The 23,920-nt window shown below is 45.3% G+C and overlaps 1 pseudogene; it reads left to right on the top strand.

Annotated features, from left to right (window-relative positions):
* The first annotated feature begins 482 nt into the window (after positions 1–482).
* LOC132214635 (ATP-dependent RNA helicase DDX54-like) overlaps positions 483–23,920 on the top strand; it is a 61,731-nt pseudogene continuing 38,293 nt past the window's right edge.

Genomic DNA, 23,920 nt, shown 5'->3' with positions numbered 1-23,920 from the left:
TTTCCAGAGTAGGCTACATGTTAGGCCACAAAATAAGTCTCAATAAATTTAAGAAGATTGAAATGATATGAAGCATCTTCTCTAATCACAATAATAAAAAAATAAGAATCAATTATAAGAATACTAGAGGCCTGGTGCATGAAATTCGTGCACTGGGGATGGGTGGGGGGGTCCCTTAGCCCGGCCTGTGCCTCTCGCAGTCCAGGACCACTCCCTCCTTACCGCCCACCTGCTTGCTGCTTCTTACCGCTCGGCTTGCTGCTCCTTAGTGCTGACGTGAAGGCTCCTGACACTGCCACTGCACTGGCCAGCTGCCCGGCTCCTGCTGTGGGTTGGAGCTCCTCTGCTACAGCAAAGGTTTGGGTTCCATTCTGCCAGGGCACCTACTTAGGTTTCAGGTTGATTCCCGGTCGGGGCTGACTGCTGCTCAGGAAGGACTGAGGACCGTGTGCTCTAGTCATTTGGTGGGGAGCTGGGGTTCCATGGCCAACCTGGCCTACTCTGATCCCCACTACCCCCGCTCCTACATCAAGGATGACTTCAACTATGGCAGCTTCATGGCTTCCGCCAGTGTACACATCTGCATGGGTAGGTCGCCCTCTCCGTGGCTCGCCAGGCATGGCTGCTGCACAGTCACCCCAGAGGTGGATTTCCGGGTTCCCAGGGAGAGCGCCCTCCACACCAGATTCCCAGGAAGAGCTGGGTTGGATGGAAAGCACTTTGCCTGGAGCAGAGCACCCATCCTGTGCAGGGCTCGCAGGGTTTGTGTCTCTGATCCTGCCCTCAGCAGCCCCAGCACTGTGGTGGCAGGGTTTGGTGCTGCTGGGTTCAGGGCCCTCCTGTGTGTTGTGTCTCTCGTCCGGCCTCCAGCAGCCCCAGCACCGCAGTGGCTGGCCTTGGGTCTGCTGGGTGCCGGGCCTGCAGGTTTGTGTCTCTGATACCCCCAGCAGCCCCAGCACCTTGATGGCAGGGCTTGGGGCTGCTGGGTGCCAGGCCTGCATGTTTGTGTCTCTGATTGGGCCCCAGCAGCCCCTGCAAGAATAGGGCTTCCTCGGGCTGATCGCGTCACCAAGTCCCGCTGCCCAGGGAAGCACTCGGGGGTCCCAGCCTCCCAGGGCTGCACACAGGGGTCTTGGCTGGGGGTGGGGCTTAGGCTACGTGTACACGCCTCCAAGCCCAGCTGCCCAGGGCTGCACACTGGGGTCCTGGCTGGGGGCGTGGCTTAGGAGGCACATGAGGGCCCTGATGGCGGCTCGCACTGGCCCACCCTGCCTGCAGTATGCCAATTAGCCGCCATCTTTGTTGGAGGTTAATTTGCATATCATGCTGGTTAGCCAATGGGAGGCGTAGCAAAGGTACAGTCAATTACCATGTTTGTCTATTATTAGATAGGATAACTGGAAAACACACAAACATGTGGAGGCTAAAGCAATGAATGTGTTACTAATGAGATCAAGGAGAAATAAAAACATATCCTCAGACAAATGAATATAAAAACACAGGGACCCAAAACCTATGAGGCACGTCCAAAAAAGTTCTAGGAAGGAAATTCAAAGCACTATAGGCCTACTGCAAGAAGCACGAAAATCTGTCAAATAAAAAAATTAACCTTTCATCTAAAAGAACTAGGAAAAGAACAACAATCAAAGCCGAACATAGGAGGAAAAAATAATAAAGATCAGAGTGTAAATAAATGAACTAGAGAATAAAAAAAATAGAAAAGATAAATAAAACCAAGAGATTATTTTTAGAAATGATAAATAAAACTTTAGTCAGACAAATTAAGAAAAAATAGACAGAAGGAACAAATAAATAAAATAAGAAATAAAAGAGGAAAAGTGACAACCAGGACCACAGACATACAAAGGATTATTAGAAAATACTGTGAAAAGTTATATGCTAATAAATTGGCCAACCTGGAAGAAATTGATAAATTCCTAGAAACATACAATCTTCCATAACTGAGTCAGGAAGAAACCAAAAACCTGAACAGACTGATAATTACTAACAAAATTAAATCAGTAATCAAAAACTTCCACCAAACAAAAGTATAAGACCAGATGATTTGAAAGGTAAATTTTACCAAATATTCAAAGAATTACTACCTATTTTTCTTAATCTATCCCAAAATATTGAAGAAGAGGGGAGACTCCCAAATTCATTTTATGGGGCCAAAATTATCCTGATTCCAAAACCAGACAAAGACACTACAAAAATTATAGCCTGATATCCCTGATGAACATAGATGCAGAAATCTTCAACACAATATTTACAAATCAAATTCAACAATATATTAGAAAAATATATGCAGAAAAGCAATTGACAAAATCTAACATCCATATATGATAAAAACTCTAAGCAAAGTGGGAATAGAGAGATCATACCTCAAAATAATAAAGGCCATGTATGACAAAGCCACAGCCAACATAATATTCTATGGGCAAAAACTAAAAGCATTTCCCATAAGAGCAGGAACAAGACAGGGATGTCCACTTTCACTACTTTTAGAACATGGTACTGGAAGTCCTAGATACAGCAATGCAACAAGAAGAAGAAATAAAAGGCATCCAAACTGGAAAAAAGGAAGTAAACTGTTATTATTTGCAGATGACGATACTGTACATAGAAAACCTTACAACCTCCACCGAAAACTACTAGAACTAATAATTTGGTAAAGTAGCAGATACAAAATTAATATTCTGAAATTAGTGGCATTTGTATACACCAATAATGAACTCTCAGAAATAAAAATTAAGAAAACAATCTTATTTACTATTGCAGCCAAAATAATAAGGGTCCTAGGAAAATAATAAGGTTCCTAGGAATAAATTTAACCAAGGAGGTAAAAGACATGTACTCAGAAAAATATAAGATACTGAAGAAAGAAACTGAAGAAAATACCAATAAGTGGAAGCATATACCATGCTCACAGATAAGAAGAATTAACATCATTAAAATGTCCATACTACCCAAAGCAATCTATAGGTTAAACACAAGTCCTATTAAAATACCAATGACATATTTCACAGATCTACAATAAAATTCCAAAAATTTATATGGAACAAAAAAACCCCAAACAGCCTCAGCAATCTTGAGAAACAAGTTTTGAGGTGTCATGCTACCTAATATCAAGCTGTACTACAAGGCCATTGTAAGCAAAACAGAAAGGTACTGGCATAAAAACAGGCATATAGATTAAGGGAACAGAACAGAGAGCCCAGAAATAAACTCACACGTCTTTTGAAAAAGATTAATTGACATACAATGGAGGAAGGACAGTCTCTTAAATAAATGGTGCTGGGAAAATTGGGCAAGAACATGCAAAATAAATAAATAAAACTAGGCCACCAATTTACACCAACCACAAGAATAAACTCAAAGTAGACAAAAGATTTAAATGTAAGTCACAATATCATTAAATTTCTAGAAGTAAAAATAGGCGATAAAATTTTCCTCTTAAAGTAATACTGAGAGGACATAACCTGGTGCTTGCATGTGGTCTTCCAGATTACCAGGGACAAATGTGACTACTTTCAAGGTTGACTTTATAGGTGACTTCCCTGGATCTGCATCACTTATTGTTAAACTAGGGGCCCGGTGCACGAAATTTGTGCACTGGGTGTGTGTGGGGCGGGGGGGAGTGTCCCTCAGCCCAGCCTGCCCCCTCTCACATACTGGGAGCCCTCAGGAGTTGATCCCCATCACCCTCCAATCGCAGGATTGGCCCCTTGCCCAGGCCTGACGCCTCTGGCTGAGGCATCCGGTCCGGGCAGCGGGGACCCACAGCTGCAGCGGCCCTGTGATCGTGGGCTTCGCTTTAGGCCCAGGCAAGAGGCCCCTAGCTCCTGGGACTGCCAGCTTCGACCATGCCCAGCTCCCATCGCTGGCTCCACCCCTACTTCCTGCTATCACTGGCCAGCGCAGAAAAGGCACCTGATTCTCCGATCATGGCTGGGGGGCAGGGCCGCCTTTGCCCTGCCCCTCAGCTCTTAGCTCCCCCCTGGGTTTCCGATCACTGTCAGTGGCAGGGGGCTTCTTCCTGCTTTCCCTTTCGCCTCCCTGCATTGTGCCTACATATGCAAATTAACCACCATCTTGTTGACAGTTAACTGCCAATCTTAGTTGGCAGTTAACTGCCAATCTTGGCAGTTAATTTGCATATAGCCCTGATTAGCCAATGAAAAGGGTATCGTCGTATGCCAATTACCATTTTTGTCTTTTATTAGTGTTGATCAGTGTTTGGCCAGAGGTTATGCTTACATCTCCTGTGCCAATGAGGCTTCTGCCATTTTCCGATGAATTTGTGTATGAAGTGGTATTGTTTTTAAGTCTGTCTCATGCCCCACTCTGATGTTTTCCCAGCTGGGTACAGCCTAACGGCCGTGGGCAAACTACGGCCCGCGGGCCAGATCCGGCCTGTTTGAAATGAATAAAACTATTGAAAAAAAAGACCGTACCCTTTTATGTAATGATGTTTACTTTGAATTTATATTAGTTCACACAAACACTCCATCCATGCTTTTAGTTTCGGCCCTCCGGTCCAGTTTAAGAACCCATTGTGGCCCTCAAGTCAAAAAGTTTGCCCACCCCTGGCCCTAGCCTAGCACCTGTGAACAGCCTTGTTAACACCTAAGCTTAACCATGATCTCAAAAAGATTTATCTAAACTATTTTACAGATTAGCTCTGTTAAATTTTAGGCTGTTCTGCTTTTTTGCTTATTGCTATATGTTTCTTGGAGCTACCTGCACCCTCTTAATGGCTCTACACAAAGATCTTGTTTTTAATAATACCCTTAGACATGAAATTCTTCAGCCTCTTTCCAAAACCAATCCCTTTAGGCAGAGATGTGGAGCTATCAGTATACATCCTTAATTCTGCCTCCAGGAACAATGGTCTGCTGCTCCCAGAGTGATCGTTCTGGTATATGAGTGGTCACTGGTCAGAAACAGTAGTCCTTGGACTTCTAGGAAAAAGCTCCCAACCAACAATCTGGGGCATGGCAATTGGACTCCCATTAATTGTAATTTGCCGTGCCTGGGCTACAGAGTGTGTCCCAGGAGTAGGAGCTGGGTGGGACCTGGAGTGGGAGCTCTAGTCCTCTTAGCCACACCCACCCAGGTTAATGTTGAAAGGGGTGAGACAGGCTGGGAATCTTCCCCTCCTGGATGAAGCCAATGCTGTGGACAGGGAGATGGAATCCCCCATCTTCCTGGCTGAACATATCTGGAACAGCACAGCAGAGAGCAGAGGTCTTTCACATGAAATCAGGTGTAGAATAGAGGTGGGATTGTGGTTCCAGTGTCGCATTCTCTTATTATTCTTACTGAGATTTAGCATATTCAGCCTTTTTCTATTTTCTGTATGCCCTTACGACAATGTATAGAGATAAAAGTTGTTGTTTTTTTTATAATTTTCATCAGTAAATTGTCACTTTAATGGGAGAGGGTCCACTGAGTTTTTCATAATATTCTGTAAGTTCCATCTCTTGATACATGCATTTTAAGGTCAATGTTTTTTTATTATTTTCTACACCCTAATTTTTACATTTGGGGTTTAAGCCTGACTGTAAATCTCAGAAATATCAACCAATGCCCAACAACCAATAGAAGCTAATTTCCATAAAGCTAAAGGAATATTATTGAACCATAATGGAATTCATATTAATTGTGAAGGTGCACTATGGCTTATATATATTGGGATGTCTCAACAAAAGTCCTTTTCTGTGGGGAGCCACTGTAGGGTTAAGCTTCGGACTGACCTGTTGGCAAAGTTACAAACAAGTCCCAGCTTAGAGGGCACAGTCCTCTTAAGCATAATTAGGCTTGACCTTATGACACTCCCTAGATCTTACCTGGGAAGCTAATGGGCTGAGGGAAGTGCAGCAAGAACAAGAACAAAAACAAGTGAAACTCACAAGAACAGTGTAACTATGGTCAAAACAAGTGAAACTCACAAGGACAGTGTAACTATGGAAACCACTACCTTGTTTACCTCTGACTATAAAATAAAGGCTCAGTTTGCCTCGGGATCTTTCTCTGTGGCCTCAGCCAGGCACAGGAAGATCCACGGAGACTAGGGAGAGCTAGAGAGTTCTGAACACTGTCTCCGTGTAAAACATTCTTTGCCAACTCCGTCCACACCTTTGGGAACCCCTGGCCTGCTGAGGCTGGACCCTGGCACTTTTCTGTAAGGGAAAAGAATCCCAAGCTTGCCTCAGGATCAGGTTCCTCCTCAAGCAGAAGGGACAGGTGATACTACAAAAAACAAGGTATCTATCACTGGATTGTCATAACCCAAACACCACCATCCCTGCACACTCACACACACATGCCTCTGTCTAGTGCAGACAACCACAGCTTGATGGTTTCTGGAAGAGCCTAGCATCCCTGCAAAGAACTCATACCAGAGAGAGAATATGTGCACATGCACGAAGGGGGGTCGGGGGGAGGTGATGGTAACCCAAGATGAAATAGGAAAGTCATGACAGTGTCTCAGAAAATGTTAAACTCCCAAGAGTCAGTCAGGCAGAAGATGTTTGGTACCAGGAAAAATGATGGCTGAAAACAGGAGTCAGGAGGAGCAGCAACCACACCTAGAAAAAGGGAACATGGTCTTGAGCTTGTTTGAAACATCTTCTAGACGCTCCCAGAAATACTTCAGAAGGACAGTCAGAAGGCTGGTAATCCACCTCAGTGGCTTGGATGCTGAGTGCTGTGAACTGTTAGTGCTAATGGGACCTCATTGAGACAATTAGGTTGATGGCTCTTTTAGAAATTCTGCTGATACATCGGCTTTCTTAAAACACAATAGACCTGTACCCATGCTGTAAACTGAAGACTTTTCTAACTATACCCACCCACACAAAAACAATTTAAATTCTTCTCTCCTCTTTCCAAGACTAAGTAGAAAACATGAGTCCTGGTTGCTTTATTGCCTCAGATTCGTTCTTCTTGGCCATGGCACCAGTCACTATACTGTGACTATAACTTACATGGCCTTTGCTAGCACGGCAGGAATTCAGCACTTAGTCACCATGTATGAAGATTCTCTTCAAGATCCTTGGACTCAGCAGGGATTTTTTTCTTGCATCAGTGAATAGAAGCACATCAAATGCTATGTTACTGGTGATTCTGGGACTAATAAATTGAGACATCTAGAGAAGACCTGCAAGACAGAGAAGTTTCATCTTGATGCCAACTTCACTCAACTTCTGGTGAATAACAAACAACTGGGGAGGGCTCCTAAGGCCTTGGCAGAACTCAGCAGGAAAACATGCAATGACCAACTAGTGACAACAGTGTTGGACACAAGAGGGGTCAAGTGGCACCTCTTCTACTTATTTGCTCTACTGATTTAAAATAATCTTCTTGTGTTTCTATCTGCAAATTAAGGAGGTGAGATGATCTGCCAAGATCACAATGCTGGTAGGTGGCACCCAAGAATGCTTGCCTCCCAGATTTGTATATCTTCCAGTGATGCCTAAGGAACCTTTGGCAGGGGGGTTAGCACCTCTCACTCAGGGTGTGGCCAAATTCAACCCCAAATGTACAGTGAGAGGTGGAGCCCATGGACCCATAGACAGTATGGATGAATCACATTAGGTCAAAGCAGGTAGCAACTAAGGTGGGACTCTTGTGCCCCATCTGGCAACCCCACTAACTCTTTCCAAATAAGTTTCAAAAATATCAAGTCATTTGAATTAGGTTGTTGAAAGAAATAATTATCGCAGCCACCAAACTTCCCTGTTTACTCTTCTGCATGGGCTATGCCAATAGGAAGGGTTATTGTCTGGGATTTTATTTCCAAAATGCTCCTCAGGCTTTCCAGTTTGGTAAGTTTTCCCTCTGATTCTCTAGCTGCTAAAAGCCACCACCTTTCACTCTCACTTCATTATTGCCTTAAATATCATGCAGGTTGTCAGCAACTTCTTTGGATTTCATATCTGAGTCAGAAGATGAGATGGCAGAGGCACTGTTTGCCTTGAGGGCTCACTTGCAAGTTGGAGGCCCTTGTTGCCAGGCATTGTCCATCTTCTGAGATTCCTGGTGCAGTGGCTTGACCTATTCAGGGGACAGAAGTCAGAGGGTGTGGGAGGGAGGTTTGATGATCCCCAATGTTAGAAACGACATAGAAATCCCCAATGTGAGAGAATGAAGTTCAGAGGGGAGCTCCACAGAGACCTTGGGAGGAGGTTAGCATCATTTGTCCCTTCCACAGTCCTGTGTTTGCTATTTCTGTTTATTAATGTTGTTTAATAGCAAACCACTTAAAGTGAAAGTGCCTATGGGATATATTCAGAAAAGGACTAAAAATATAACTTGGACCCTGTATTTCCCTTCACACACTCACACACTCACACACCCACACACACTTGCAGCTCCTATCCACACATATTTAACATTTGACTCCATAGATCGGTCTCTATAACTAAAACAATGGCCCCAATTTTAAGGGCCAAGGAGGAAGGAAGGGAAGCTACTCTGGGTGAAAGAAGTTACCTATTTTCTCTTTCCCACCTTTCCTCCAGGTATGTCATCATGCTCCTGATTTGCTTTAGTGCTAACCAATGTGACAACAGCTGCTTTCACAACCAGCTGCGAGCATGGTATGACAGAGTTGACAAGTGGCATAGACAGGACTGAACAGGGGTCTGGAGAAGTGCCGTCCCTTGGAACTGCACTTACCTGGAGTGTTTTCTGGGTTTAATTTCAGAGCATCCTGAGTGACAGGTTGCATGTTGGTGCATGTAAGGTGACAAGACCATCAATAGGTCAAGAGAACCAGTTTGAGCCTAAATGGGATCCTTAGAACCCAAAAGATAGAACCCTCCCCAAAAAATGTCTCTTTGTTCTCTGACTAGAACTTACAACATATGTGGTTAGGGCTGTGCTGTGGCTCACAACAGGGACAAAAGGTAGAAGCATGGACATCTTACTTTGGGTGTACACCTGGGGAACCAGTGCTCTTCAGGTTTGTTTTAGGCGGGTCTGCCTCTTTGAGGGAACCAAGCCACCAGGCTACCTTTTATCCAACCTCCTCACTGTTCTGACATTCCTCAATAGCCCATATCAATAATACCCATGGCCATGTAGAAGAAGATACACTTTTTAAAATATGTCTTTATTGATCTGAGAGAGAGGAAGGGAGAGAGAAACATCAATGATGAGAGAGAAACATTGACCGCTGCCTCCTGCACGCCCCCTACTGGGGATCAAGCCCACAGCCCAGGCATGTGCCCTGATCCAGAATTGAATTGTGACCTCCTAGTTCACGGGTCTACCCTCAAACACTAAGCATCGCTGGCCAGACCAAGAAGATACACTTTTAAAGAAGACAGAGCAGAAGAGGAAATAGAGGTGTCAGGAAAACCAAGAAAGCTGTGGGTCTTTCTACAGGGTAGGAGAGGGCAAAAGTCCTCTCTGGAGGGGAAGGGAGGATGTGTTGACTTACATTGGGAAGCTGTTATGTGCCTGATATTTATCATTAGTTATTTACTGATGTCTGAGGGGCTGGGGTGCTCAACTCGGGATCATTCCAAAGACTGGGAAAGCCTACATGTAGACCCTGAGGGAGGGAAGCTCCCAGTTGGCTGAAATCAGTGGAGATGGGATGAAACACATAGTTAAGACCTTTCTTGCTTAATCAGAAAAGATGACATCATCTCAGCACTCCCATGCTAGGTTGCCTGCCTTCCATAGACTGTCCGTTTCTCTTCATGTGGACGCTGGCCAGCTCCAGCCCTCAGGGAGCACCTGGACCAAGGCATGGGTGCTCTGGGAATCCTCATTTAAGCTCCTCTTCCTAATCCTCACCCCAGCTGCTGAGCTCTGACAGGAATGAGCACAGGCGGGCTTGAGATGTGTTTATCCCAAGGGGGGAGGCCCTATTCCCACTGTAGCTCTCACTTCCTTGCTGTATCAGAGAGATTGTGCTTTTATAGCCTGGTAGGTATTTATGGCGCCTCTGAGAGTTGATTAGGCTCAGCTGGTTCTATTTTACCTTTCAAAAGATACATGGAGTCTTTTGTGTGATTCTTTTAATCCTTTGACCAGGAGACAAAGCAAACTGGGGGGAAAAATATGGTCCTGGAAAAAAATCAAAGGATGTCTCCAGTGCTATGAAATGCCTTCCTGGCTTTCATGATTCAGTGCACCCTCGGGGATGGCCCTTATGGCGCCTCACTTCCAGAGAGTGAGGAAGGGGCTGCAGGAGGAAAGGGGGGTGAGGGTTTGACTTGTCCTCAGGCCCACAGAAAGGCTGAAGGAAAGAACATCTTACATTAGGAACATACAGATCTGCCCTGACCCTGTGCTTGGGAAATTCTCTAAGACATGTCTTCCTTGAAGCCTGGTTCTCCAGGTTCCTACCAGGTTCCTGATTTATCTGGGGAGACGGGAAGGTTAGTGATCTGACCTTGGAAAGCTCACCTTTCTAAAGAGAAGTCCCTGTGGGCCTTGGACAGGTAGTTCAGTTGGTTAGAGCATCGTCCCCTTACAACCAGGTTGCGAGTTCCATCACCAGTCAGGGCACATAAAAGAATTAACAAATGAATGCCTAAGTAAGTGGAACAACATCTCTCTCTCTCTCTCTCTCTCTCTCTCTCTCTCTCTCTCTCTCCCTCCCTCCTATCTCTTCCTTTCAAATCAATAAATTTTTTAAAAGAGGGGTACTATACTAGTAGAAGCAAAGTGAAAATATTTGGAGAATTGTTAAGTCTAATAATAATATAGTGGTAGTTGTAATAATTGTAAGTAATTATCACTTACTCTGTGGATATATAACCCTTAAAACAATGTTACAGTATAGGTTAACATTATGTTTACTGTATGAACAAGAAAACTGAGAATCTGAGAAATTAAGTGGCTTGCTTAATATAGTCCTTTTTCATACCTAGGAAAGCAAGACCTGAAAGCCAAGCCATGTAATTTCAGAATGAGAGGACTCAGCACAATACTGTAGTGCTGCTAATTGATCAAGACCAGTACTTCGTGAGCTATGCAAAGCCCACTATAAACTGGGATGCTCTCACCAGGCTGGGGTGCTGGTACTGGTACTGGTGCTGGTGCTGGGCTGGGGCTGGGGCTGGGGCTGGGGCCGGGCTGGGGCTGGGGCTGGGGCTGGGCCGGGCTGGGGCTGGGGCTGGGGCTGGGGCCGGGCTGGGGCTGGGGCTGGTGCCCGGCTGGGGCTGGGGCTGAGGCTGAGGCTGGGGCTGGGGCTGGGCTGGGGCTGGGGCTGGGGCTGGGGCTGGGGCTGGGGCTGGGGCTGGGACTGGGCTGGGGCTGGTGCTGGGGCTGGTGCTGGGGCTGGGGCTGGGACTGAGGCAGAGGCTGGGGCTGGGGCTGGGGCTGGGGCTGGGCTGGGGCTGAGGCTGACGCTGGGGCTGGGGCTGGGCTGGGCTGGGGCTGGTGCTGGGGCTGGGGCTGGGGCTGGGGCAGAGGCTGGGGCTGGGGCTGGGGCAGAGGCTGGGGCTGGGCTGGGGCTGGTGCTGGGGTTGGGGCTGGGGCTGGGCTGGGGCTGGGGCTGGGGCAGAGGCTGGGGCTGGGGCTGGTGCTGGTGCTGGGGCTGAGGCTGGGCTGGGGCTGGGGCTGGGGCAGAGGCTGGGGCTGGGGCTGGTGCTGGGGCTGGGGCTGAGGCTGGGCTGGGACTGGGGCTGGGGCAGAGGCTGGGGCTGGGGCTGGGGCTGGTGCTGGTGCTGGAGTTGGGCTTGGCTGTGGCTGGGGGTAGAGCTGGTGCTAGTGCTGGTGCTGGATGGCTGTGATGTCTGCTGGCCAGCTGCATGCTGAACTCCGGCTGTGCCCGACCTATGGCCAGACACTGGAGAGCTCCTGCTATTACCTCCTTCTGGGCCCGGAACTCCTTCAGGCCCTGCTTCCCACCTGCCCTTTGGACTCAACTCTCACCTCAGCCCCATCCTGCCGCATCTGAAGCCAGTCTCTCTCTCTCTCTGTCTAACCTCTGTTTGAGGGGTGCCCCTACGTGGCTGGCCTTGAAAGGCTCCTGTTTGGCTCTGACTGGAGGCAGTGCATTCATGATGGCCACCCCTGCACCAAGCTTCAGCCCAGCTCCTGTCCTAGGCTCCGCCTGACCAGCCTCATCTCTTGGTAGTTCCCAGGGACCTCCATGAACTGCATCACCGTGCCTTGGTTTGTACCTTGAGCGTGGACTCTTCTCCACCTGAAATACTCTCCCTCAAATAGCCCACCTGCTCTTGATTTAATTTCCATTGCTTTTGGTCTCACCTTTAGAACCCGTTCATAGCTGTGTTGTTGGTCCTGCACAGGATCCCCCGGTGCCCGGCCTTCACCTCTATCACCCGCCTGCCAGGCTCCACCACGTCACACCAGGACTACGTGGAACCCCCTTTCAGGCAGGCCCAGGTTTCAGTGCGCATCTCTTAGCACAGCCTGGCACACAGCAGGTACTCATGGATGACTGTTTAATGAAGGAACAAGTAGTATAAACAGCAGTGACTTCTGCACTCTGCATCCAGCCCAACACCCAACTGGGCTGTCAATCAGCCAAGAGCCACACTTCGTCCATTCCCTAGAGTCATCTCCAGAGGACCAGGGGTCACGCAAAGACAGGGCCGCCTTCTGCTGGTGGGCACCTGCTGAGGCTCTCCGACAAGGGGTCCCAGTGCACAGTCTTCAACCAGAGGCTTCTTCTTTAACTTTTTATTTTGAAATAATTACATAGAGTCACAGGAAGTTGAATAGAATGCATAGGAAGTCCTGTGTGCCCTGTATCCAACTTACCCAATAGTAACACATTGAATCACTACAGTACAATCCCAACCAGGAAACTGACACTGGGGAGGCCACAACCTTATTCAGATCTCATCAGCTTTGCATGAATTCATTGGTCTGCGCACATGTGTGTTCTACAATTTTATCACATATGTAGATTTGTGTAGCCACCTCCGCAATGTTCAAAACTGTGTCATCGCCACAAAGCTCTTCTGTGTCACCTCTCTATCGCCACATGCATCTCTCTCCAGCCTTAACTCCTGGAATGCACTAATTTGTTCTCCATCTGTATAATTTTATTTTAGGAATGTTATGGAAAGCGTTGGAGATTGGCTTTTATTACTAAGCAAGTGGTTGTATCAATATTTTGTTCCTTTTTGCTGCTGAGCAGTATTCCAAGGCGTGGACGGCCGAAGTTTGAGTCATTCACCCCACAAAGGACATCTGGGTTTGTTTCCCTTTGGTTATTACAAATGCAGCTGTTGTAAGCACTCACGTGCAGGTTCATTTCTTTGGGATAAACATCCAGGAGTGCAGTTGCTGGATTTTATGATAGTTGCAAGTTTACTGTTTTAAGAAATTCTCAAACTGTTTTCCAGAGTGACTATATCATTTTACGTTCCCACCAGCTTCTCAAGTGCTCATGATCCAGCATCTCCCTATCCTCCCAGCATTCGGCATGGTCACTCCTTTTTCATTTCAGCCACTCTGATAGGTGTGCAGTGATATCTCATCGTGGCTTTCATTTTCATTTTCCTGGAGGCAAATGATGTTGAATATAATTTTGTGTACTTCTCTGCCATCTGTGTTCCTCTTCAGTGAAATGTCCACTTATATCTTTTGCTCATCTACTAACTAGATGATTTTTACTGTTTAATTTTGAGCTTTCTTTGTATATTTTAGAAACTAGTTCTTTTCTGATATATTGTTTTCAAATCTTTTCTCCCAGTCTGAAACGCATTTTCTCTTCATCTTCACAGGATCTTTATGGAGCAAACTTTAAAGTTTTGGGTGATAGTTTATCATTCGTCCTGTGATGGGTTGTGCTTTCAGTGTCAAATCTAAAAACTCTTCACCTAGCCTGGGATCCAGAAAACTTTCCCCTGAGTCCTTTTCCTAACATTTTAATATTTATAGTTTTACCTTTTATATTTAAGTCCACAATCCCTTTTGAGTTAATTTATGTAAAAGGTGTGATGTTTAGATTGAGATTCATTTTGTTGTTGTTGTTGTTGTTGTTGTTGTTGATTGCTGTCCAATTACACGAGCACCGATTATGGAGAAGATTGCCCTTCCTTCAGTGAATTGCTTTCGCACCTTTTAAAATAAATCAGGTGGGATCACTGTGTGGTTATTTCTGGGCTCTCTGTTCTGTCTCACTGAGCTCTGTGTCTACTCCTCCACCAACCATACTCTCTTGATTACTGACTTATTCTCCTAAAGTTCTTTTTCAAGAAGGTGTAGTTATTGCAGGGCCTGTGCTTTTCCATATAAGTTTTAGAATTAGATGCTTAATGTATACAAAATATACTGTTGGGATTTTGTCAGGAATTACATTAAACGTATACCCCAGTTTTGAGTAGGGCTTTTATTTTTCTGGTTTTCTTTGAGTTCCTGTCATCTTTTCTTCAGAGACTTGGGGCTGGGGCACAGAGTGGGCAGAAGGAGGCAAGCTCAGATCCCCCTCGAGGATGCTCCGCTACTACCTCATTCTGTGCTGGGAGTGGGCTGTCAGGGTAGCCCCAGATGCTAAAGGCAGCAACAACCCTGACCTGTCCCCTCTACGGCATCTCTCTGCACAGCGCAGGCTGCCTGTGAGGGAACTGCATCAGGACTGCTGTTGTCGTCAGCGGGGGGGAGGCAGCTTGTGGGAGTGGGCTTCTTGCGAGATCCTGAGAAAAAGAAATTTCTGAGACTCACCCAGGAGGAGGAGGTTGTGTAGAAAGCTTTATTTCTGTGGAATCAAATCCCTGAGTTTCCAGGGTTCCATTTCCCTGCATCCCCCCCAGGAAGCAGTGTAGCCGTGGCTGCAGCAGTTAGAATCAGAGCCAGTGGCCAGAGTTTCCGCTCCATGTTAGGGACAGTCCAGTCCAGCGTCAGGCTAGCTTAGTTTGTGTTCCCAGCTGCAATCCATTAGTCCACTGCGTGTGGGATCCGCATGGCCACATGACCATGGAGGAAACACGGGCAAATGCAAGAAGGCAGAAACAGGAGAGCCCCACAAGCCAAGAGAGTGAGCTCCTTTGTTTAGGGGATTATGTATTCCCAAGTTTTTGTGGGTTTGCAGTGACCCGCCCATTTTGGCCAATGATCTCTGTTCCCAAGTTTCATTGACAGACACCTTCCCTAGTCACCCCAACTTCACCAGGCATGCATCTCTCTCCTGTGTTGGACTCCTTCCCCCTTGATCTGTGGGGATTGGGCCACTGGTTCCCTGGAGAGTGTGAAATTGCAGCTTCCTGGTGAAGCTGCCCAAATGACACCCCTAGAATGTCTGGCTTACCCCTTTGCTCCTTTTCTATTATCAATAACTAGCTAATTACAACAGTATCAGCAACAGTATTGCCTTAGATCTGCCTTATCACTCACAATCCTAGACTGAAGTGGGGTCTAAGCCTTCTTTTGTCCCTTGCTTCCCTTTAGCAAGAGCAAAACTCTGACCCCTAAGTATGGTATGCAGGGGTGAGCAAACTTTTTGACTCGAGGGCCACAATGGGTTCTTAAACTGGACTGGAGGGCCGGAACAAAAGCATGGATGGAGTGTTTGTGTGAACTAATACATGTTAGCACTGCTGCTGGTGAAGGAGCGGAGGGGAGAGCAAGAGAACCCTCCGCTCTTTCGGCTCCGCGGGCCGGATAGAACAGCCGAACGGGCCAGATCCGGCCTGCGGGCCGTAGTCTGCCCATACTATAGAGTCAACAAAGGCACCTAATTGCAGTGAGTCACTAGAGATTGGACAATGAGAAAGCCTGCAGCCATCATCACAGAGTGACATTAAAAGGGCCCTTCTCTCATTTTTCTGTCATGGTGTCTATCTGTCTTGTTCCTGTGTGAGCCTAAAGAATAGAATAAGTCAGGTAATACCACCCTATGTGATGATAACACATTAATTCCTAAATGCTCCTGAAGATTTCCTTTTCCTCGCACAAAATTGGATGTGGACCTGGTGGAGTGCTTCTATATGGAGTGACAGCATCTGAAAAACATTATTTTGGAGCTTGCTGAGCAGGGAAGGGAGAGCTGGAGGGTGGAGCTGAAACTCATAAATGGTGCATGTCACTTGATTGCGGTTCATTGGCCAGATCTAGTCACATGGCCCAGTCTAACTGTTAGAGTCAGGGAAATGCAATCACTGTGAACACCACATCTCTGCCAGTAACAATAAAGGCTGAGATTCCTCCCACCTGGAGTCACGGTGAATTTGATTTAAAGGAAAGAAAGCAACCTGACAATTCTCACACACACGTTTTTGGTGACTCAGACCTGTGCTGTTTGTTCTAGACTGAGCTGCGTTAAGCTGAGGCATGTTGGGTCTCTCCAATGCATGTATCCACACAACACTCGTTTCAGCGAGTCATGCTGACACTATTGTTTTGCCTTCTCTAAAATGCTCAGGGAGCACAATTGCCAAGAAGAGGATTAGTCCCACATGAAAGCCCAGATTCAGATGCTGATTGTTCCGAGGTGTAAATGTCAGGTCCAAACTGCCAGGCTCCTGTCTGCTCTGTCTCATCACCAGGTGCCGTTGATATCAGTGGGCCAGTATCTGAATGGCTGTGCATTAAACTCAGTCACTGGGTTGTGACACATAAATTAACATTTTTGCAAAAGCCTTCAAGTGCTCATTTAAGGGCACGTCTCTCTTTGAAGAGCTGGATGCAGTCACCGCAATCTCAGGCAATTATTTAGGGGATGTTGTTTTTTGTTCATTGTCAGCAAAGTTGCTTTTACCTAATCTCCATGGGGATGGTTGTTAGGGCAAATAGACAAAGGCTGAGGGGAGAAATGAAACTTATAACACGATGCCTCCCTCAGCCAGAACTCAGAGCGCCCATCTGCCTGCACAACTCAATGCCTGTTGCCTGGGCTGGTGGGAGGCATTGCATTCCGGAGAGCAAAGACAAACTAAACTATTTCCAATGATCATTTCCAGTTTTTCCAAACATTGGTTTGGAACATATCTCTTTTTTTTCTTTTCCTTGAACTTACGTTTCAGCATTGATATTCCTCAGTGCCCAACACAAAGTTTCTGTCCTGGAACTTGTCACTTTGATGCCGAGGCAGGAAGGAAACAGCACTTTCTTGGAGCCTGCCTCTTCCCTGTGACAACCTCTCCTGGATGTGTTTCCTTCGGGGACAGTGTCTGAGTGGCATAGGCTGCAGGTCTGAAACACAACTGCGTTTAGTAACAACAAGTGGCTGAGCTTCTCTGAGGGTCAGCTCTGCACCCGACAGGAGCGGACTGGGACTTGCCTCCTCCATTCAAACCTCCAGGGGCCTGGACAGCGCAGGCAGGGCTCTCTCTCAGGCAGCATCATTCTCTCTGCGCACATTCTTACCTCAGTGTGACCAATGTCTCTCCCGCAGGCTGGCTCTGCCTTTCTCGATTCTTTAGAGCCCAGCTCTCAAAGCCCAGCAGTCGCACCACAGAAAATGGAGTTAGTGTGCTTTCCATCCAGGTTTCAATAGGTCGTAGCCACGGCCAGTGTCTACTGAGATTCTGAAATAAGAAAGGATGTGTGTGTGTTCATGTGTATGAATGTATGTATATACGTATGCATGTGCATATGTGTGTATTCAAATGTGTGTTTATACATATATAGATATCTCTGTGTGCATGCACACATGTTCTTACTAAACGCAGTTGTGTTTCAGACCTGCAGGGTATGCCACTCAGAAGCTGTCCCTGAAGGAAACACATCCAAGGAGAGGTTGTCATGGGGAAGCAGCAGAGCTCCAAGAAAGTGCTGTTTCCTTCCTGCACACATGTGTGTGTGCATTTATAAATACATGTGTGTACATATATATGTGTGTGTATATAATGTATGTGTATATTTAATAGAAATCAAATGCATGTTCGGTGTATTTCCTTCTTTCTTTTATGTTTGAAGTCTGTAAAGAATATGTTTCCAATCATGTGTGCAGAAGGCCTGGTGGGGCTCTTGAACATACAACTGAGGCAAATGAGTCTGACTGGGAAGGTGTACTGGCATCTAGGGATCAGCTCCTTTTGACCCCAAAGGCCCAACACTCTGTCAATGTAACATAAATCCACCGAGCTCTGTCCCATCCCTGGATCCAGTGCCTGCATGCCCACTTTGGGGAAGGAGGCTGCCATGGGAACAGGGACCCCATTTTTGGAGACCTGGAAAGTGTTACCAAGCTTACACTGAAAAAAAACATACAAGTAAATCTTGGGAAAATCTGGAAATCTCTTTGGAGATCAAGATTTATCTAGCTGCCTTGCATGGGATTTGAATAATCACAACCAATTGTAGGCTGAGGCAGCCTAGTGGTCCATGGGAACATGGGGCTGTGTGGAGGTGAAGGGACAGATAAGTCTCACAGCACATTCCCAGTCCTAGGTTTCCAGAGACATAAAAAACATTTCCTTTGAATTGCCTTGGCATATTTGGTCTTTGCAATTGCAAGAATCTGGGCCTACTATTTGTGCAATTGGCCTGGAAATAGAGCCCTCAGCTGCATACCTCATTTCTTACTGGTATTCATAAATTACACTGCTGTCAGTTCAGCTTTTATTTGTGGGAGCTAACAGGCCGTGGCCAAGAAGAAGCAGAGCAAACCAAACTGTCCATCCGAATCCATTTAGCACCTAATACTGAGAAGTAAAGACACTGAGCGGGGGAAGGAAGATGAGACGCTCCAGTGGAGACTGGTAACCTTAGGAGCCTTGGCAGGAGATCCCCAAATAAATCACCAGGGATCTGAACTTCACACAGAGACGCTTTGGTTTCTGCAAACCTCAGTGGGGAGTGAGATTCAGGGTAGAGAAGCCAGTCAGTCCTCAGGGAATGTGGAAAAAGCACAGGCATCTTCAGCATCCCTCTACAAATCTCCATTCTCCGTCCTACTCAAGTCTCCAGTCCACAAATCGCTCATCTGTAAACTGGCCCCATACTGCCAAGTCAGAGGGGATCACACAGGGTGGCAGTGCTGGGCATCAGGGACCCAGGCAGGCACTCCGCTGCCCTGCTGCTGCCCGTGCTGCTCCAGGGTCAGCAGTGGTAGAACCGTTCTCCTTGCGTGAAGCGCAGGCCGCAGAGTCCACAGCACAGCGGTCTGAGTAGGTGAGAGGATCCCCACTTCTCCTAAAGCACAGAGAATCATACAGCTTTGCACTTAATACCGAAATAGTGATAATAATAGTAGCTCATATTTATAAAATGGTATAGTCTTACCCCTGTGTAGCTAAATACTAGTATAAATTGCTTCATTAAATACTCATAAAAACTGTGTGGTTTTCTAGAACCCCTCCCTGAAGTTCCACACAGGTTGTATGGTCTTCAGCTCCAGTGTGTAACACCAGGTTGGCCCTGCATTACCTCTGTTTTATGAGGAAGTGAACACAAGACGAGTGCTTTCCAGTACCATAGCAGGGACCACACACTTAATTCTGAACTTACTAGTAGCTATATTAAAAAAGTAAAAATAAATGAGTAAAATTAATTTTAATAATATATTTTTATTTAGCCCAATATCTAAAGTGTCATCATTTCAATATTTTTCATTATTTTTTCTGTACAGAATTTATACTTATACTCATCTCAATTTAGGCACATGTCAAGGGCTGGATGGCCACCTTCGGCGGCTGGGTGCTGTCTGAGCCCTGTGTCCACAGAAAACTTCTAGCTCTCTAGAATTTACTAGTACCAGGATGGAAATCTAAAAGAACTCATATAAAATGTTTTGCTTATTTCCATTAGTTACAACAATAACGGTGACAGCAATTTTCAGTCTATATTATTATAGATACTCTGCTGAGGTCTTCACACACCAGATCTCAGTGACTCTCCACCAAAACTTGGGAGACAGCCACTGTTATCAGAGCCCTGAGAGCGGGACACGTTAAGCTTGGAGTAGTTCCATAGGTGACTCAGATTATACAGTTAGTACATGGCAAGGCTGGCTCTGAGTCTAGGCCACCTGACTGCAAACTCCCACACAGAGGACAAAGGAAGGTCAGCTCGGGTGACTCCTAGGGTCTTCATGATGTCAAGTTAGATTTAGGGAAATAGGCTACCAAAAGGACGAGAAACACAGCTCCAGCATGCACCCAAGAGATGGAAACCTGCTGGCCTAAAAATAATAACACTGGGAAGAAAAATCTATACTAATAAAAGGGTAATACGCTAATTAGACCAGGAGACCTTCTGGATGACCTTCCAGACCTCCTTCCGGACAAAGCTGTGGCTGGGAGGGCTGAGGCAAGGCACCAAGGCCGGAAGGGCCCATCGCAGAGCCCCAGCCAGGTAAGCAGGGCCTCCCTCTGTGCAGCATTGATCACAGAGTTTTGGCAGGGTGGGCAGGGCAGGTAGGGCCTCTGTGTGGGCAGGGATTGATCACAGGGCAGGCAGGGTCTCCATGTGAGCGAGGATTAATGGTGGAGCCCAGGCCAGGTGGGAAACGCCTGCCTCTGCTCTGCCATTGATCCCAGAGCCCCAGCCTGGGATCAAATAGCAATATTAAAATATTTCCTCTAATTAATTCCCTTTAAATGGGCACAAATTTTGTGCACTGAACCACTAGTGTTTATATAATTAAGAGAAAGAGAACTAAAGAGAAATAGGACATTTATTATGAACATACAAATTTTTTTCTAGCAGAATGTCGGGGTGAGATGGAAACGACAAGATTTGAAGTCAAGAAGCATCGGAATAAAACCTAATTTAAACCATATGACAACTATATAATTACAAATAACAGTTTATCTCTTTAAACCTCAGTTTCTATACTTAAAATTTGGGGATAGAAAATTCTTATAAGAAAGAGTTGTTATGAATATCAAATGAGTAGGCATATACAGGAATATTGCTTATGTTTCTACTATCAGCACCAAGTATAGCAAATAGTAAAATTATATAAGTTATTTCTCCATTTGACAGTATTGGATGAAATTGTGAACAAGTTCAAAAGAAAGTATATATAATTCACAATTGACAAAATCAGAATGTTTATTAAGAATATATATATATGTATATATATATAAATATATAAATATATATATATACATAACTTTTTTAAAAGTAGGAGCTAAGAATATATATCCTATGTAATAAAAGCCTAATATGCAAATTGACTGAATGGCTGAATGACCAGTTGCTATGATGCACACTGACCACCAGGGGGCAGACACACCATGCAGGAGCTGCACCCAGCCCGCAGGCCCCAGGCCAGCCAAGGTGGGTGCCAGCGAGGGCCCCCCAATCGCCCCGCTGGTCACCCCACAGATTGGCCCTGATTGTCGGCCAGGCCTAGAGAACCTACCTATGCATGAATTTTGTGCACCGGGCCTCTAGTAAATATATATATATTACTGAAAACATTCCTAACTATTTGAGGATGACATTACACAAAGAGATTTGAATTGGATGCAATGATTTTTATTTCTATATGATTTGGAAACTGCACCCTCACACACTTTCACTCCCAACTCCCATAACTATGCATGCACTCATTAAATTAATGCTGCATTATTATATTTTAAGAAACAATGTTTGCCAAAACCTTAGTTATCATTGCGCTGTCTTCATAATTTTGCTTTATTTGCTCATCTATTTACTGCAAATATAATATTTTAAATGATTTGTGAATCTATGCTTTTTAATGAGATTTTAGACAAACTACATCTAATATCACTTACATTAAAATAATTGTGAGAACTGTTTTTATAATAGACACAATTTGATGAAATCTGCTACTTGTTTCTTATTTGTTACTTTATTTCTTTTTTTTGCTTTCTTTTGAATTAATTGTTTTTCAGTTTTATCTCCATTATTAGCTTATTAACTATGCCACCCTTTAATTTTTTCAAAAGAGGTTCTAAGTTTGATAATATGCATCTTTTTTAATTCATTGATTTGACAGTGAGAGAGAGAGAGAGAGAGAGAGAGAGAGAGAGAGAGAGAAAGAGAGATGAGATATTTGTTATTCCACTTATGCATGAATTACTGGTTGATTCTTGTATGTGCCCTGATCGGTGATCAAACCCGCAACTTTGACTTATTGAACCAACACTCCATTCAACTGAGCTTCCAGCCAGGGCCTAGCATCTTTAACTTATTCCAGTTTCCCTTCAAATAATACATCTCTTCATATATAATGTGAAAAAATATTTTAACTTATTTTAGAAAGTTTTTCTTATTTTCATTAGTGACAACATACCAGTAACAATAACAGTAACAAAAATGACAATCACAATTTATCCCATTCTTTGTGATTTTTTGTTCTATACTGTTTATTTTTACACTAGAGACCTGGTGCACGAAATTCGTACATGAGGGGGGTCCCTCAGGCTGGCCTGCACCCTCTTGCAATCCAAGACTTCTGGTTCCTAACCACTCACCTGCCTGCCTGCCTCATCACCCCTAACCCCTCTGCCTCTGTCTGATCATCCCTAACCCCTCTGCCTGCCTGCCTGATTGCTCCTAATCACTTGCCTGCTTGTCTGATAACCCCTAACTACTTGTCTGCCTGATTGCTCCTAACCACCTCTGCCTGCCTGCCTGGTCACCCCTAACCACTCGCCTGCCTGCCTGATTGCCCCTAACCACTCTGCCTGCCTGCCTGATCGCCCCTAACTGCCTCTTCCTTGGCCCCCACCACCACAGCTTCACCCAGAATGATGTCCGGAAGGTCGTTTGGCTGTCCAGTCTAATTAGCATATTATGCTTTTATTATTATAGATATTTATAAATCCCACAATACACTTAAGAGGATATAATGAATTTAACCCTATTGGGGTGGGGGGGGGGTGCGATCAAGGGTGGGCTGGCTTGGGGGAGGGGCTGTGGGCCTATCATGGTGGGGCGGGTTGATGGGGTCGGGGCTGGCCAGGGGGAAGGGAGGGAGCATTTGACCAGCTGATGTCCGCTGATTTCGCCTCCTCCCCCTCCGCAGGCCCTCTCCTCTCATCGCCAACTCTGCAGTGCTTCCTGGAGGCCTGTGTCCCTGTCCCTGCCCATGAGGCACCTCTACTCTCTGGGCAGGGCCATCAGAATTCTCAACCCCAGGGACTCAGGACTGCCAGGAAGGGTCCAGGCTCTGTGATCAGGATGGCAGAGTCTAATCAGGGGCAGGCCAGCAGAGGGGAGGGGCTGGGAGGTTGGCCGGCTGGCCCCACCCCCTGATCAGGCAGTTGGCTGGCCACAGTGGGCGTCATAGAGACCGGTTGTTAGGTCGTTATGGCTGTTAGGGTAGCTCGCTTTTTATATAGAGAGATTGTACATATATTTCCTGTGCTGTACTTTACATACCCATAACTATTTTTGTAACTGGAAATTTGTACTTGTAATCTCATTCACCTTTTTCACCCATCCCCAAATCCCTCTCCCACCAGGAAAACATCAGTTTGTTTTTTGTATCTATGAGTTGTTTCTGTTTTATTTGTTCATTTATTTTGCTCTTTAGATTCCACATGTAAATAAATCATATGGTATTTGTCTTTGTCTGACTTCTTTTAATTAGTATAATACCCTCTAGTTTCATTCATGTTATTGCAAATGACAAGATTTCATTCTTTTTATTGCTGAGTAATATTCCATTGTGTATATGTACTGCATCTTTATCCATTTGTCTATGATGGGTACATATAGTTTTATATGGTCTGAATAATGAGAGTCACTTGATGGATGAATGCATTTTCTTTAACTCATACCCCTTTAAAACTCATTCTAAGCTAAATTAGTTAAACTATTATTTTTATATTCTAGTTAAAATTTATTTTAAAAATAAAAATAAGTACAGGCAGTCCTAGGGTTACGTCGGACTCGACGTACATCGTTTCGTGGTTACGTCGCCATCTCCCATTTATTTATAAAAAAAAAAAAAAGTTCCATTATTTTGATGTATGTACATATTTGCTTTATGTTTTTTATTATTTATTTACCACAAGTAAATGTCAGGAATTATCTTTTTAAAAAAATTTTTTTTACT

Source organism: Myotis daubentonii, chromosome 13 (assembly GCF_963259705.1).
Source record: "Myotis daubentonii chromosome 13, mMyoDau2.1, whole genome shotgun sequence".
Classification (NCBI taxonomy): domain Eukaryota; kingdom Metazoa; phylum Chordata; class Mammalia; order Chiroptera; family Vespertilionidae; genus Myotis; species Myotis daubentonii.
This window is presented reverse-complemented; position numbering and strand designations above follow the sequence as displayed.